Source organism: Delphinus delphis, chromosome 1 (assembly GCF_949987515.2).
Source record: "Delphinus delphis chromosome 1, mDelDel1.2, whole genome shotgun sequence".
Lineage (NCBI taxonomy): Eukaryota > Metazoa > Chordata > Mammalia > Artiodactyla > Delphinidae > Delphinus > Delphinus delphis.
The window spans coordinates 138,121,289-138,137,752 of NC_082683.1; the positions used below are offsets into that span (position 1 = coordinate 138,121,289).

The 16,464-nt window shown below is 38.6% G+C and overlaps 1 protein-coding gene across 1 annotated transcript in view; it reads right to left on the minus strand.

Annotated features, from left to right (window-relative positions):
* Positions 1-16,464, minus strand: part of NMNAT2 (nicotinamide nucleotide adenylyltransferase 2) — a 189,799-nt gene that overhangs the window by 160,810 nt on the left and 12,525 nt on the right. The gene's annotated exons all lie outside the window — the stretch shown is intronic.

Below are 16,464 nucleotides of genomic sequence, written 5' to 3' on the forward strand. Positions count from 1 at the left end.
ACTTTGGCTTAAGAATGAGGGAGAATTGAGGAATTCAGACTGTCAAGGATGATAACCATGCTATTTTAAATCTGAACATAAAGGCTGCAGAGCCCAGTCATCAAGACCTTTGCCTTACTCAGAATTAGGAAGTGCCTTTCTTTGTTCTTTCCCAGTCACTAAGCCCTGAGAGGTAGGACCTGAGTGGCCTGGCAGTGGAGTTAAGGAGCAAAGTGGATTCAGTCTCTACGCTGCATAGGTAAAATTGGCATTTTGTAAATAGTCTTGGCTTGATGTTCCCATACTCTATAGTAAAGTCATTCTTGTGCTTAAAAGTCTGGCTGAGTTCTCATTACTCATCATAGAGAAAGGCACTGGGGCAAAGTAAGAGTAAGTTTTGGTTCTAAGGTCACATTAAAGACAGGACCCTTTGAGTGCTCTGGTGTGCCTCGTGGTGAATGGGATGCCTTCTTTACAGGGGGCCCCTGATGTCTGTGTCCACCTTCCACACAGTCCCACTCAGCTCTCATACTTCCTATCATCTCTGTCAGTCCTACTCTAAAGTGAAGATAGGCAAGCGGTCTTGCTTGGGGAACAGAGAGAGATGTCTCCACTGGGGCAGAGTCATGTACAAATAGCTACTGAGAAGTGGCGTGGGAGAGGGAAGGATGAATAAGCAGTCAATTAGGGGCATCAAAAGGAGTTGTTCTACTATTTATTTCCTCTGTCTGGAGGACACTTCAGTATCTGGTGAAAGGACGACAGTCCTCAGTCCTCTGGGTAACTGGCATGATGATAAACACAGATGCATCTGGCCCTGATTTTGGAATTGTGGGGATGAGCGAAGTTTCCTTTAGTTGCTCCCTTGATTAGCCACTCCTCTACATACACATAAAAGATGCACATCTTAAACAGGCTGCAGGGGGAGTACAGAAAAAAATGTTTAAGAAGCTTGGTAGAGCCATTTGGGTACAAAGAATACATTTATCCCAGGTGATTAGTGTTCATTGCTTAACGCTTCCTGGGGAGGATTAGTTCTTGGCCTTCTCTGGTTAGCCCAGTCCTCACTGAAAAGGTGCTCTTTAAAGTGATAGACACACAAGTTACTAAAATTATTCTATATTTTTATATCAAACTAATTCAATTTATCTTCTTTCCAATTAGTCTGAATGAGTGTGATAATATAGAGATTGCAAAGTTATTTAAGAAAGAAATTCCAGAGTCAAAGAAGAGGGTGGTTGAACTGCTGTTTTGCTCACCAAACTTGGAGGTGGCCTTTGAGACAGATGGTAAGAAAGATACTTTTCTTTTATGCGTGTGGTAGACACTGTTGTTTGCCAGTTCTCTTCTTCCTTTTTTTAGGCTGCCATTCCCAGCTCTCTTTGAGGCCAGTGAGGCTATGTGACCCAGTTCTGGCCAAAGACACATGAGGGAAATTAGGCTGGGGTGGGAGGAGTAATTTACTCCTGGGAATGATTTTTACTCCTGATAGAGACAAGAGATGGGAGTTCAATACAATTGTATGAAAATGTGATCTTGCAGCTGCAGCAACAATTCTGTTACCATGAGATGACTATCTGAGGAGGAACATTCAACACTCAAGGATGTCAAACTAAAAATATATATATATATAGATAGATAGATAGATAGATACATCTTCAATGACATCATTGAGCTGCTTCCCAACCCTGGAACCATCTGTCTCCAGATAAATGTGTTAATTGCTTAAGCCATTATTTGTCACATGTCCTGTGATTTGCAACTATATGTATCCTGACTGATACAACAGACCTAGCAAACAAAAGGATTTTTCAAGTAGGGCTGCCATTACCCCATTCGACACCTCTGTGTAAATTAGATAAGACGCTTCTTCCTCTAGATGGATTTCAAGTCCTACTTGTTTCCTTTGCCAAGTGCCCTGATGCCATTATAGATCACCAACTTGCCTCCTTAAGTACATCAGAGGGCTACCTCTGTTCAAAGGACTCAGATGCCAATTGCAGATAAGGGGGAGAAAGCAATGAGACAATATAATTTTGAGATTGACTGACTAAAATTTGGGCTGTTGTTATTGTTACTGCTCTTCATTTTAAACAATGAATTTGTTTTTAACTCCAAATCCAATATTGGATTTTTCATTATTCAATAATGTACCCCAAAATACAATTCTGGGAAAAATACTAGTTAGTACAAAATTCTTTTTTTAAGTTTGTGCTACCACACTTCTGCCAATAACCTGTTAAAACTGGGCTGATGAAAACCATATCGAAGCAATATAACCGCTTGCAATATGAAACTGTTATGGTGCAGATTACTTAATTCTCCTACTCCTCTATTAAAACTGCTAGAAGTACTGCTTTGGTATAATTAGCATGACATCATTTATCCTTCACATGATGCAAGTAAATTTACGTATTAGGTCAGCCGCTACTCATTAGTTGGCACTATGTCATTTTCATCAATTTTAATCAAAGTTTCAAGTTATTAAATAACTTAAACCAAAGTACTTTTCTGTGAAAACATCTTTCCAATTAATTTTATCACTATAAAAGCTAGTTTTGCCCACATAACTGGTAAAACTAATCGATATGAGTACAGCCATATATGCAAGACACTTATTAACACTTTAAGAGATGCAAATTAATAGGAGTCTGACATGCTTTTCCACTCATTTAATATTATATGCTGTTACTTTAGGCTACTCATTAGTACAAACTCACCTAGAAACAAACATGGGGACTAACATTATATGACAAGATTGAGAATAATCTTAGACGATCATAAAATATAAACACATTTAAAAAATCCTCTTTGAACTCTTAGACGCATTTGAAAACTTTGAGATAATACATTTAATACAATAGGCTGACAGCCTGAATAGACAAAACAATCATCATAAGTAGACTCAGATGTTATAACTAAACAGGATCCAATATATACATTATATTTATATAGTATATATACACTTATATATATCAATTTTAAGATTTACCATAAAGCTACAGTAATCAAGACTGTGTGGAATTGGCAAAAGGACAGACACATAGATAAATGGAACAGAAGAGGCCAGAAATAATCAACTGATTTTTAACAATGTGCAGAGACAGTTCAATGGAGAAAGTATAGTCTTTCCAATAAATGATACTGAAACAATTCAGCATACATATGCAAAAGAAAGGGAAAAAAAAAGAACCATGTCACAGACTTCACACCTTATGCAAAGTGGACCATACATCTCAATGTAAAATGTAGAAATATCAAGTTTCTAGAAGAAAATATAGAAATTTGCATCATCTTGGATTTGGTGATAAGTTTTCAGATATAACACCAAAAGCACAATCCAAAAAAAGAAAAAATTGGGCTTCCCTGCTGGTGCAGTGGTTAAGAATCCGCCTGCTGATGCAGGGGACACGGGTTCGAGCCCTGGGCCGGGAAGATCCCACGTGCTGCGGAGCAACTAAGCCCGTGAGCCAAACTACTGAAGCCTGCGCGCCTAGAGCCCGTGTTCTGCAACAAAAGAAGCCACCGCCACGAGAAGCCCGTGCACCTCAATGAAGAGTAGACCCCGCTCAATGCAACTAGAGAAAAGCCTGCATGCAGCAACAAAGACCCAACGCAGCCAAAAATAAATAAATAAATTTATTAAGAAAAAAAAATTGATAAACTGGTCTTATCAAAATTACAAAGTTTGGCTTTGCAAACAAACGAACAACCATGGTTAAGAAGAATGACAAGACAAGCTATAGAGCTGGAGAAAATATTTGCAATTCACATGTCCAATAAAGGACTTAGAGCCAGAGTATAAAAAACTGCTATAACTCAACAAGAAAACAACCCCCCTCCAAAAAAAAGATGAGCTACTTTTCCAAAGAAATTATACAAATGGCGCATAAGCATATGAAAAGATGCTCAAAGTCATTAATCATTAGGAAAATGAAAATGAAAATTACAATAAGATACCTCTATTCACCTACTAGAATGACTAAAATTTTTTTTAAAATTAACAATTCCAAATGCTGGTTAAAATGCTGTGCAACAAGCACTCTCAGTCATTGCTTGTGGAAATACAAAATGGTACAGCTAGTTTGTAGTTTCTTAACAAAGTAAAACATACACTTATAATATGGCCCAGCAATCCCAATCCTAGGTAATTATGAAAGTGAATTGAAAAACTTGTACATATAGAAGTCTGTTAATGACCATTTACAGTAGCTCTATTCATAATCACTAAAAACTAGAAGCAACTGAGATGTCCTCAGAGGTGAACAGATTCACAAATTGTAATACCTCTGTACAATGGAATACTACTCAGCAATTTTTACAAAATGAACTCTTGATTCACACAACAACAAAGATGAATCTTAAATGCATTTGGTAAGTGAAAGAAGCCGGATCTAAAAGACTACATGCTGTATGGTGCTATTTAACTGGCATTCTGCAAAAGGCAAAACCGTAGAGACAGAAAATACAGATCAGTGGTTGCCAGGAGTTGGGAAGAGGTTGACTGCAAAGGGGCTGGCACAAGGCACATTTTAGGTGTTGGAAATCACTGTGGTGGTGGATATGTGACTCTATGCATTTGTCAACACCCATAGAATGTTACACCTAGTCTAAGAAGGTGTAATTTACTGTAAAACTAAGAGTGAAATTTACTGTATGCAAATTTTCAGAATCAACCAGGATGATGGGGGTAAGGGTGGGAGGATCCCAGGATGGAATGCAGACTAACAAATGTAACTGTATTACAAATATATGATATAACCTAACTGAAATGGATGGGAGAAAATGAGCTGACCAAAGTAATTTTGGAAATGTGTTTTGACTGGCTATCATAAGGCTAAAGTAAATGCAACTGTACATAAATGCCTTACTTTTCTTGGTAAATTTGTTTCTCACAGGGGTATAAGTTAGCAATTCTGAAACTACTATGCATGTATACTAGGGTTGAACAAATAAGTAAATAAGTTGTAGCTAATGAAAGCCAGGTTTCTCACTGTCAAAGAAAGAAGTTACAAACAAGCAGAGAAGGCTAGAATGAACCCTGTAGTTCTAGATTAAAACTGATTCTATATGTATGAATTCACCATGTGTGTATACACAGGTAGAAAGATACAGAAATAAATATAAATTTGTGTGTACATATGAGTTAGCAAACATACATACATTTCCCTTTCTATCTGCTCAAAGGGCCTAGAAGCAATGGCATCCCATTAGTGATGAGCACCCCAATCTTGCTTTCTAATTATCATTCTCCAATAAAGAAACCAAGACTCTTTGAAGAAATGGCTGATTCTATGACTGGGATGAGGAAAATACAAGTCTGGAGCTTCTTGTAGTGTCACAAAGTAAGGAAGTGCTAAAAAAAATAAAGGATAAGGCATGTCCCTTAAGGGATAAGGTCTTTGGGGCATCCAAGACTGCTCACACATTCTGTATTATGCTAGAAGGACTTCACAGGGCTCAACATATTATTGTACTAATGACTAAAATTTATCACAATGACACAATAAGGTTACACAGCAGATAATTGAGGGAAAAAGACACATTGGCCAGAGTCTGGAGAAATCCACCCACAGGCTTTCTATACCAGAGGTCCAGGAGAGGACACACTAGGTGTGTTCCCTTTGCTAGCAGTGAAAATGCAGTGGCACATGTGTAATGTTTCTCCTAGGGAAGCCCATTTAAGACTCAGCGTTTAGGGATTTTGGGGGAACTAGTCATGTAGGCATGCTTTGGCTGGCATCTACCAAAATCCCAGCCTCTCAGAAGGAAACAGGTATTCAGTGTCTTAAGTGGGCAAAACAACCTTACCAGTATAGAGAATTTTCCATATCAGGGTGGGGAAGTTTTCACAAGCCAAGTTCACAGATGCCAGCCAAGGGTAACCTTGCAAGCAGGCCCTTCTAAAGATAGCAGCCTCTGGCCTGCTGTGTTAACTCTTTCCTGCACAGGGTATATCAAAAGGACACAGGACCCAGGGCCAAAATTGGAACAATCTGAACAACAAAATAAATAATTACAGTATTGGATTATAATTCAAAGAATAAAATAGATATCCATGAGTCTATACCGCTATAAATAAGTGAAATAAATTGGGTGGCGGACAAATCTTTGTTACAGGAGAATTCCATATAATAATATAGAAGGAATTAAAGAAATTGAAAATCACCATTAGAGCAACACAGTGATAACTGCTTCAAGAAAGATCCCCTAAAATTAGCAGGTGAAGCTAAGAAGAAACAGAATATTTGCATAGCTTCAAAGTACCTCACCTCCCAAAAAAGAACATTAATTATTGTGGTGGTTTAAGCATTTGTTCACAAATTCTTTAACAATCATTCTTCTGGAATGTGAAGCCTAATTCCCTTCTCCTTGAGTATGGACTGGACTGGGCTTCTTCTAGCAAATAGAGCATGGAAAGGGAAAAATAGTAACTTTACAGTACAGAAAACTGGCAGACTCCAGCTTAACCATGTGATTAACATCATCAGTTATGTCATGTTGATACCAGGTACCCCTGATATGATGTAATCAGAAGGGCACTTCATTCTGTGATATCATTTCCAAGTTTAGTCTAGTCATGAGAAAACATCAGAAAAATCCCAGTTTAGGGATATTCTACAACATACCTGATCAGTAGTCTTTAAAATTGTCAAGGTCACGAAAAACAAGGAAAGACTGAGAAATTATCACAGATTTAAGGGAACTTAGATGCAATGACCAAGTCTAACATGGACTGGGTCTCAAAGCCGAAAAAGGACATTAATGGAAAAACTGGTGAAATCAGAATTTAGTTAGTAGTTTAGTTAATAGTATTGTACTAATGTTAATTTCACAGTGTCAGCCATTGTACTATGGTTATAAAACAATGTTAATGTTAGGGGAAGCTAGATGAAGGATATTCATGAGCTCTTCAACTATATTTGCAACTCTTCTGTAAATCTAAAGTTATTTCAAAACAGCAACAAAAGAATTTTTAAGCACTTAGGCTGGCGCATAGTAGTTGCTAACTAATGTTAGCTTCTCTTGGTTAATTTATTTGGTAATCATTCCCAGAGGTTGATAGTGATGGGAAATCTCCCTTGTTGCCTTTACTCCAAATAAAAACTGTATTTCTGGACTTCCCTGGTGGCACAGTGGTTAAGAATCCACCTGCCAATGCAGGCGACACGGGTTCGAGCTCTGGTCCAGGAAGATTCCACATGCTGCGGAGCAACTAAGCCCGTGTGCCACAACTACTGAGCCTGTGCTCTAGAGCCTGCGAGCCACAACTACTGAGCCCACATGCCACAATTACTGAAGCTTGCCCTCCCTAAAGCCTGCATGCTGCAACTACTGAGCCCGCATGCTGCAACTACTGAAGCCCGTGCGCCTAGAGCCCATGCTCCGCAACAAGAGAAGCCATCGCAACGAGAAGCCCATGCACCGCAACGAAGAGTAGCCCCCGTTCGCCGCAACTAGAGAGAGCCCGCGTGCAGCAACGAAGACCAAACGCAGCCAAAAATAAATAAATTTATATTTTAAAAAAATAGTTAAAAACTGTATTTCTAAGGATGAATGATTTTAGTGGAGACTATTTTCCAGAGTGCCAACATGGCTGGAGATTAGGTCTGGACCCGTGACCACTCAGCGGTAAGATGAGCTGGCTACATACACCCCTACAGCTGGCCTCAACCCTGCTAGCGCAGCTATCTAAGCCTGTGTTCTTGAGGCTGTTTGGAAATGTATGGCTCGGGATGCCAGACTCAAACCAACACTGAAGCCAGAAATACCTAAAAATGGGACAGTGTAAAAGAAATGTGGCCAATATGGGCCTTACTGCTGGCCCTAAGGGTTCTAGATATTACTAAGTTCAACAGTGGTAAGTAAGAGGCTGGCGAAGGGTGAAGAGGCTTTGGAATACTGTAAGCTGTAAGTTTTACCTGTGCTTCATCCTACATTAAAATATTTTTTTCTCCCATTGGAAATGAGCTTTGTAGTTTTACCTGGCTAAGCTCTTTCTTGCTCAGTGGCTTTTGTAAAACTACAGTGAAGTAGTTTTTGCTTATTATTTATGCTCCCACCTACTTCCAAAAAGGATCTAAGATGGCTTATTCCCCAAACAATTTTGCTAACCCTAGGCCTTCATTCTCTTCCAGACCATCTGTTCCTTTTCACCATGAAGTCATAGTACTAAATTTGTGACAGTACAATCATTCCCATGGCAACAGGATGTGGTCCTCAACACTGAATCCTGATTTCACTCTGACCAAGATCAAGTGGCAGGAAGATCGGGAAGTATATTCTAACATTTTCTATGCTTTTTCAAGTTTTGTTTCTCTCTGAAGAAGTTCTTAATTTTGATTCTAAAATCTTATACTCAGCCTAGATATGTGTTTTTGCATAGTTTACATATGAAACATTCTTTCAGTAAATAGATATGCAAGCCAAAAAATAAGTTGAGAATAATCACACAAGCCTACACACACACACACACACACACACACACTGTGATGTATAAACTCGCTTGACAGTGGGATGTTTTACAAATACCTTTCTGGTTTGTATAGAAGAAAAGAGAACACAGAATCCATTTAAAAGACACGAAACTTCTAAGCCTAAGAAATTTCCTTTGATGACTGTGATAGGCAGTGGAAGGCAGCTGACCTAGTTCCTACTTAGTGCTTTCCTTATCTTGCTGAGCACAGGTAAAACATCAGAGGGTCTTCCCACGTGAGACCAGAGCAAGATAGACAGATGGCTGGCTTTATTTATATAAATGACCAATACCTGGATATTCTGCCCATTTGTTTTAATCACACTCAGCCTAATTACACAATCTTTGGAGAGACTTCTTAGAATGCCATTTACTATACTGTGAAATTGAGTATAGGGCATGAACTTTGAAAAGAGAACTAGTTACTGGAGTATCAGAAAATACTGATTGGTACATTAAGTTAGCAGCCTTACAGGACAGGTGGCAAAGTGTGTTATAATGAGGCTCTGCTGGACATTCCATATTATGTCATATATGTTATATATTATATAATACATATAACATATTAAATATGTATCATAACATATCACATGTTATGTGTACATGTATATAACAGAAGAAAAGTGTAACATGTAAGAACTATCTTCTCTCTCCCTCTGTTCTCCCCCAGCTTCCATGTTGAGTTAATGGGCTAAGTGGGGGGAGGTAGAGGAAGAAAGGGTGATAAGAGCTAGAAAAAATAGCTGGAGGAGAAGCTAAAGTGATTTATGTTAATGTTTTAAAAGGTAAGAAATTACTTGCAGTGGAAAACATGTGGAAGGAAGAGGAAGTGGAAAGAGAAAGTAGACAAGTGAGAGATAAGGCGAGTGACTAAAAAGCTGAAAAGGGGCATTTTGACAGCAGTTCCTCCGTGATGTGGGTGTTTTGGGGGAAACAAACAGAAAAGCAGGATTTTAAAGTTCTGTTGTTTGTTATGTTATATGATTCACCACTTTGCTACCTCTTCAAGACTTCAGTAAAGAGAAATTATTTTTCAAAGCTCTTTAGAGATGGATTCGTAATTCTTCTGAATGAGATAAAATGTTCAGATGGACACTAAGGGCTGGAGTAAGCCCTATTCTGATTTTACATATACATAAAATCAGCTTCTCTTGAGGAAAAACACCTGCAGTGCCACCACTACTGCTATCTTTTACCCTTGGAAAATATGTTGGCCAGAGCTATCCCACTCCCAAGTCATGTCACATTTGTAGTGGCCAGAGATGGGTGGCATTCTATGGTCTGGAGTTTTTAACTCTAATGAAATTTAATTTTAGCCTTTAAGAATTTAGGAGTTTAGATGATCAAACATGGAAGAGCGGAAAAAGGCACTATGACTGCTTTAGAGAGGCCTAAGGCCAAGCCCTAAACCCAGTCTTTGAGGACTAAGAGAAGGCAAGACCAGACTACAGAGAGCACCATGACACCTAAAGAACAGGCCTCACTGACAATGAGATGTCACATTCAGGCTTGCTCCAATCTGACACTGATCTCTCTGAGTCTTGTTACACACATTGTGACTGGTCAGAAAATGCAGAGACTCCTACTGTACCCATGTATAGGAATATGGCAGTAAGTGGTAAGGAAGACTTTGCATGAAGGTCATCATCACTTTTGATGTCATCAACATTTTCTAAGTATAGACATCCTAATGGAGCATATGTAATGATTCAGGGGAGGGTAAGGTAAAACAAGATGGAAGAGATCATCAGGATAGAAATGGGAGGCCAGGGCAGGAATAGGAAGGATCAACTATTCCCCACTGTCCTGCATAACATTAGTTCATAAGATGTGCTGTGTTTTGTTTTGTTTTTTAAGGATCTGTGGGAAGCTAATTTTGGACACATTGCATATTTTTTTTTCCCTTTGGGAAATACATACTTGCATGTTATAGGGTCTGTGATGTCTCACCAAGAAAAAAACTTCTATTAAACCATTGTTGCCCAAACTTATTTGGTGATAGAATACATTATTTAGCAACATCTATTAACATCCAAAGAGGCTACTATTATTCAGAACACATATTGTTTAATATTGGGGTATATTATGTGTATGAAACCATTTTATAACAGGTTATATTACTCTTATACCTAAAAAAAAAAAAACCAAACATACTGAGGGACACCAACATTTGTCAAGCTATACCCAATTACTGTGACTTTTGATCTTCCTGTAATTTCAGTGTAGGGCTTCACACTACTATACTTGCTTCATGAAAACTGGGTGGGGTTTATATTTGCACTTTCTACAGAGATGCATGCTTTCTCCATTTCTCCTAAACGCTCAGTGCCTTTATAATGCCTGTTACTACCCAGGAACTATGATTTGGCAAATCTCTAGGATATAAACTTTCCTTTGCAGAGTTGCATGCATCAGAGTTTTGTTTTGTTTTGTTTTTTAACTCCCTCCCACCAAAACCAACCTCATTCCTCAGGAACTGCTTTCTGCTAGGGGACTACTATGAATAAATCCACCCTAACGTTACCTTGTTACGCATTTGCAACATAAAAAGGCCTTGCTGAAAATGCAGTGCCTTTATCTCAAAAAAGAAAGTTCACGGTAGGGGTTTCCAGAACTGGAGGAAGTTAACGATAGAAAATGTTTGGGGTTAGATGGCTCTTTAATGATCCACAGATTGTACCACTTGAGAAGTCACCTCTTGTCTTTACATGAAGGGAAATTAATTTGCAGAATGATGCTCTATTTGAAGAAGCCATGCTTGACTGTGTGGTGTATTTCTTTTCAATAGTCCAAGAACTGCTGGTGCAGTGTTTTATGAATAACATTCAGCGTAAGGGAGTATCTATTTACATTTAATAAATAAATAAATGACTATCTGCATGGCTGTGGATTTTTTTGTTTTTAATTTTTTGTCTATTTGTAAATAGATAACATACTCACATGATACAAAATGCAAAGGACAGAAAACAGCATACCATTAGAAGGATGTTTCTCTCCTTCCTCTGTCCCTCAGTGATCCTGTTTTCCTCTCCAGAGGCAACAATTACTGCCAGTTTCTTAAATATCCTCCCATGGATATTCTATGTGTTTACAAACATACACATACTTTCTTTTTCACACAGACGCTAGCATAATATACATACTGCTTTCTACCTTGATTTTTCTCTTATCAATATATCTTAAATATCCTTCCATATTAATATATGGAGAGCTACTGCCTTGGTTATTTTAACAGCTGTGTGGTGTTCACTGAATGCCTGTGTTATTTTATTTCATCATTCTATTGAGGGATATATTGCTGCCAATCTTTCATATTATTAACTGTACTGCATTAGTAGACTCACTGAATAAACACCTAGAAATGCAATTTGTGTCTATGGGTATGTACATTTTTACTTTTGAAAGCTATTTCCCAATTGTTCTCTATCCCTTATACACTCACCAACTATGTACGAGTGGCTACTTCCTTAAATCTCTATTAAATCAATATTTTATCAAATGCTTTGATCTTTGACAATTTGATTGGGAAAAATTGTGTATATTTTTATAACCTGAGAACCAAAGATAGTTAGGGAAGTGACAACTTAGGATAAGTGTAAAGGGCATTTACCTATCTTTTCCATTTGTAATATGAGACAGAATTCCTCATCTTACTTTTTTTTTTTTTTTACCACACCCGTGCAGCTTGTGTGATCTTAGTCCCCCAGCCAGGGATCAAACCCATGTCCCCTGCAGTGGAAGCACGGAGTCCTAACCACTGTGCCACCAGGGAACTCCCTCCTCATCTTACTGAATTCAAGAACTTGTCCCTAAGTAGAGAGGTATTGGATTAAAATAATAAGTTGATCTTAAATCAAAAGTGATTGAGATTTAAGTAGGTTACCTCAAAAGGTTAAAGACTCTTTATACCGGGCTTCCCTGGTGGCACAGTGGTTGAGAGTCCGCCTGCCGATGCAGGGGACATGGGTTTGTGCCTCGGTCTGGGAGGATCCCACATGCCGCGGAGCGGCTGGGCCCGTGAGCCATGGCCACTAAGCCTGCGTGTCCGGAGCCTGTGCTCCGCGACGGGAGAGGCCACAACAGTGAGAGGCCCGCGTACCACAAAAAAAAATAATAATAATAAAATAAAATGGGTACACTTCATTGTATGTAATATACCTAAATTAAAAAAAAAAAAGACTTTATACCAAGAGGTCCTTATATATACATTAATTCTGGCCTTGACACTTTGGAAGTAGGGGGAAGACTATAACCTCTCTAGGGTTTTCTAGCTTCATGATTTCTGTAATTCTGCAGATATATGAAGTATTAAATGATGAACAGAATACTTTAATTACCAGCATTCACAATTACAGTTTGTAAAATAAAGAGAAAACATTTCTTTTATAGATCACCAAATATAAATCAGGAGAAAAGGAGGGAGACCCCAGCTGTCTCCTCCTTTACCCTCCTAGTCCCGTGGTCACAGCCAGTTGGAGCCATTCAGCATCGCTAATTGTAAATTCACACCTCTCACCAGAACCACAGCTCCTGGGCTTCCTGCTAGTTCATTTCATTATTCTTGCCACACATATTCTCTCAGTTTATCAGGTCACCTCCCCCTGCCTCTATCCTTCCCAACCCAAGACAACCCAGTCTTCTTCCCAATGAGAAATTTATCTACATCACTATTCACCCTTGCTTTCTTCTTTTTTTTTTTTTAATTTTTATTGGCGTATAGTTGATTTACAGTGTTGTGTTAGTTTCAGGTCACAGCAAAGTGAATCAGTTATACATATACATATATCCACTCTTCTTTAGATTTTTTCCCATATAGGCCATTATAGAGAATTGAGTAGAGTTCCCCGTGCTGCTTTCTTCTTTTCTAACATAAAAATGCAGCATAAAGTCAATGTCCATCCTGACATTGCCAGAAATATAACCTTAACCAGTTTTCTCCCTTTTTTTGGGTTGTATTTAAATTATAGTTTGGGTACTGCATTTAGGCTATGGGCAGGGGTTGGGCATGGACATGGTTTGGGGACCCACACCATGTAGACTGCAGCCACTGTCTATTAGCACTGGCAGCCAGTACATCACCATCATAAGCCATCTGTCAGCCCATGCTGGGTGCTGCTGGGCTATCAACTCATTCAGGCCTTTAGGTGCTCCTGAAGTCATTCCACTGAAGCATGGGACTGGCTTGGGCCCATCTTCCTAGACACTGTTCAGCCTTTCTTTGCCTTTTTTTCATGAAAACACATTTTCAAAGTACATTTGATAATATAAACCATCCATGTACTTATTACCCAAAATGAACAAATGTTACTCTTTCATATTTTCCTTCAGTACAGTAAAGGGGAAGTCCCCTATGTGCCCTTCACAGCTTCACTCCCTTCTCTCTCTCTCATTCCCTAGAGACAACCAATAACATGAATTTGGTACAAATCTAGTCCATGTTGTTATGCCTTTGCTTTATATATTTGTAGCCAAAACCAATATCTGGTATCTGTTTTTTAAAAGTTTACAGATCGGGTGGGAATGTAAATTGATACAGCCACTATGGAGAACAGTAAGGAGGTTCCTTAAAAAACTAAAAATTGAACTACCATACGACCCAGCAATCCCACTACTGGGCATATACGCTGAGAAAACCATAATTCAAAAATCATGTACCACAATGTTCACTGCAGCTCTATTTACAATAGCCAGGACATGGAAGCAACCTAAGTGTCCATCGACAGATGAATGGATAAAGAAGATGTGGCACATGTATACAATGGAATATTACTGAGCCATAAAAAGAAAGGAAATTGAGTTATTTGTAGTGAGGTGGATGGACCTAGAGTCCGTCATACAGAGTGAAGTAAGTCAGAAAGAGAAAAACAAATACCATATGCTAACACATATATATGGAATCTAAGGAAAAAAAAAAAGGTCATGAAGAACCTAGGGGCAAGATGGGAATAAAGACACAGACCTACTAGAGAATGGACTTGAGGATATGGGGAGGGGGAAGGGTAAGCTGTGACAAAGTGAGAGAGTGGCATGGACATATATACACTACCAAACGTAAAATAGATAGCTAGTGGGAAGCAGCCGCATAGCACAGGGAGATCAGCTTGGTGCTTTGTGACCACCTAGAGCGGTGGGATAGGGAGGGTGGGAGGGAGGGAGACGCAAGAGGGAAGAGATATGGGAATATATGTATATGTATAACTGATTCACTTTGTTATAAAGCAGAAACTAACACACCATTGTAAAGCAATTATACTCCAATAAAGATGTTAAAAAAAAAAGTTTACCAATAGTATCATACTGAATATAATATGCTGCAATTTGATGTTGCAGAGTATTTTCAAGATTCATCCATGTATTGATACTAGTTATTTTAACTTCTGTATAGTATTTCATCAAATCAATATACCATACTTTGTTGGTACCCTATACATTCATTCTTGGGGGTATTTCCAGTGTTTTATTAATACCAACGAAATTGTAGTGGCTATCCCTTCCTGCCCCTTTTCACCTTCTGCTACTCCTTAATTATCTCTATCTGAGTAAATGGCTTCATCAGGCACATCGGCCAAAAACCTCAGTCAGCCTTGAAACTTTTCCCTCACACCTCAAATCCCCATCACCAAGTTGTCTGTTCTGTATCCTGAATCCAATCACTTCTCAACACTTTTAAACAAGTCCAAGCCACCAATGTCTCTCTCCTACTACTGCAATAGTTTTCTATCCTACCCCATGTGCTAATTCCACTTTACCTTACGGGCTTTCTTTCTTTCTTCCAATGTTCCAAGCTCATTTCTGCTTCAGAGCATTTGTATTTGCCATGCTTTCTTGACTGAAACGTACTTTCCTCCGAGCTTAAACATAGACCTTGCTCCCTCATTTCTCTATCTCTCCTAAAATTCACCTTCTCAGGAAGGCCTTCCCGATTCATCCCACCTAAAACAGCACTTCCAGCCCCCATCCCTTTACCCTGCTAAACCTTGTTTCAAGGTACTGGACCCTCCTTGAACTGGTACATAGACTCTTTTTTTTTTTTTTTTTTTTTTTTTTGCGGTACGCGGGCCTCTCAGTGCTGTGGCCTCTCCCGTTGCGGAGCACAGGCTCCAGACGCGCAGGCTCAGCGGCCATGGCTCACGGGCCCAGCCGCTCTGCGGCATGTGGTATCTTCCTGGACCGGGGCACGAACCCGTGTCCCCTGCATTGGCAGGTGGACTCTCAACCACTGCGCCACCAGGGAAGCCCTAATGTTTCTTTTGTATCTACTGAGATGAGCATATGGGCCTTTTCCTTAATCTGGTAATAAAGTAGATTACAGATGCTTTTTAAATTTTAGTAGCACCTTTATATTTGAGGTAAACTTTATTTGTGCTTGATGTTTTTTTTTTTTCTGTATACGCTGCTGGATTTGATTTCCTAATTACTGTACATAATTTTCATATCAGTGTTCAAAAAAATGAGATTCATCTATAATTTTCTTTGCCTGTAGAATTCTTCTATTTTGGTATCAGTATCATAGTAACTGCATAAAATAAGCTGGGTTATCTTTACTTCTATTGTCGGGAATAATTATATAATATGGGATTGTCTGTTCCATTAAATTTGGTAAAACTTACCTGTAAAACCACCTGGCATGGTTTCTTTGGCAAGGGATGGGGGAAGGGTTTGAGAGAATGTGGACTATTGATCTATTTTGTTGATGACTGATTTATTTAGATTTTCTATTTCTCCTTAAGTCAACTTTTTAATTTGTTTTTTTCTGGTAAATTTTAAGTTTTACCTCAGTTTTCAATTTATTGACATAAAGCCACTCAATATTATAAATTGTATAGTATAAGCAATGATATTCTTAATCTCTACTGTATCTCTAATTATGTCCCCCTTTGAATTTTTTTTTTTTAAGAATCTGAAAAAGAATTTATTGATGTCTCTCTGTAAGTGAATCAAGTGGATGCACGGCAGAAAGAAACACAGCATTGAAAATCAGCTATACTCCATTATAAAAATAAAGATAA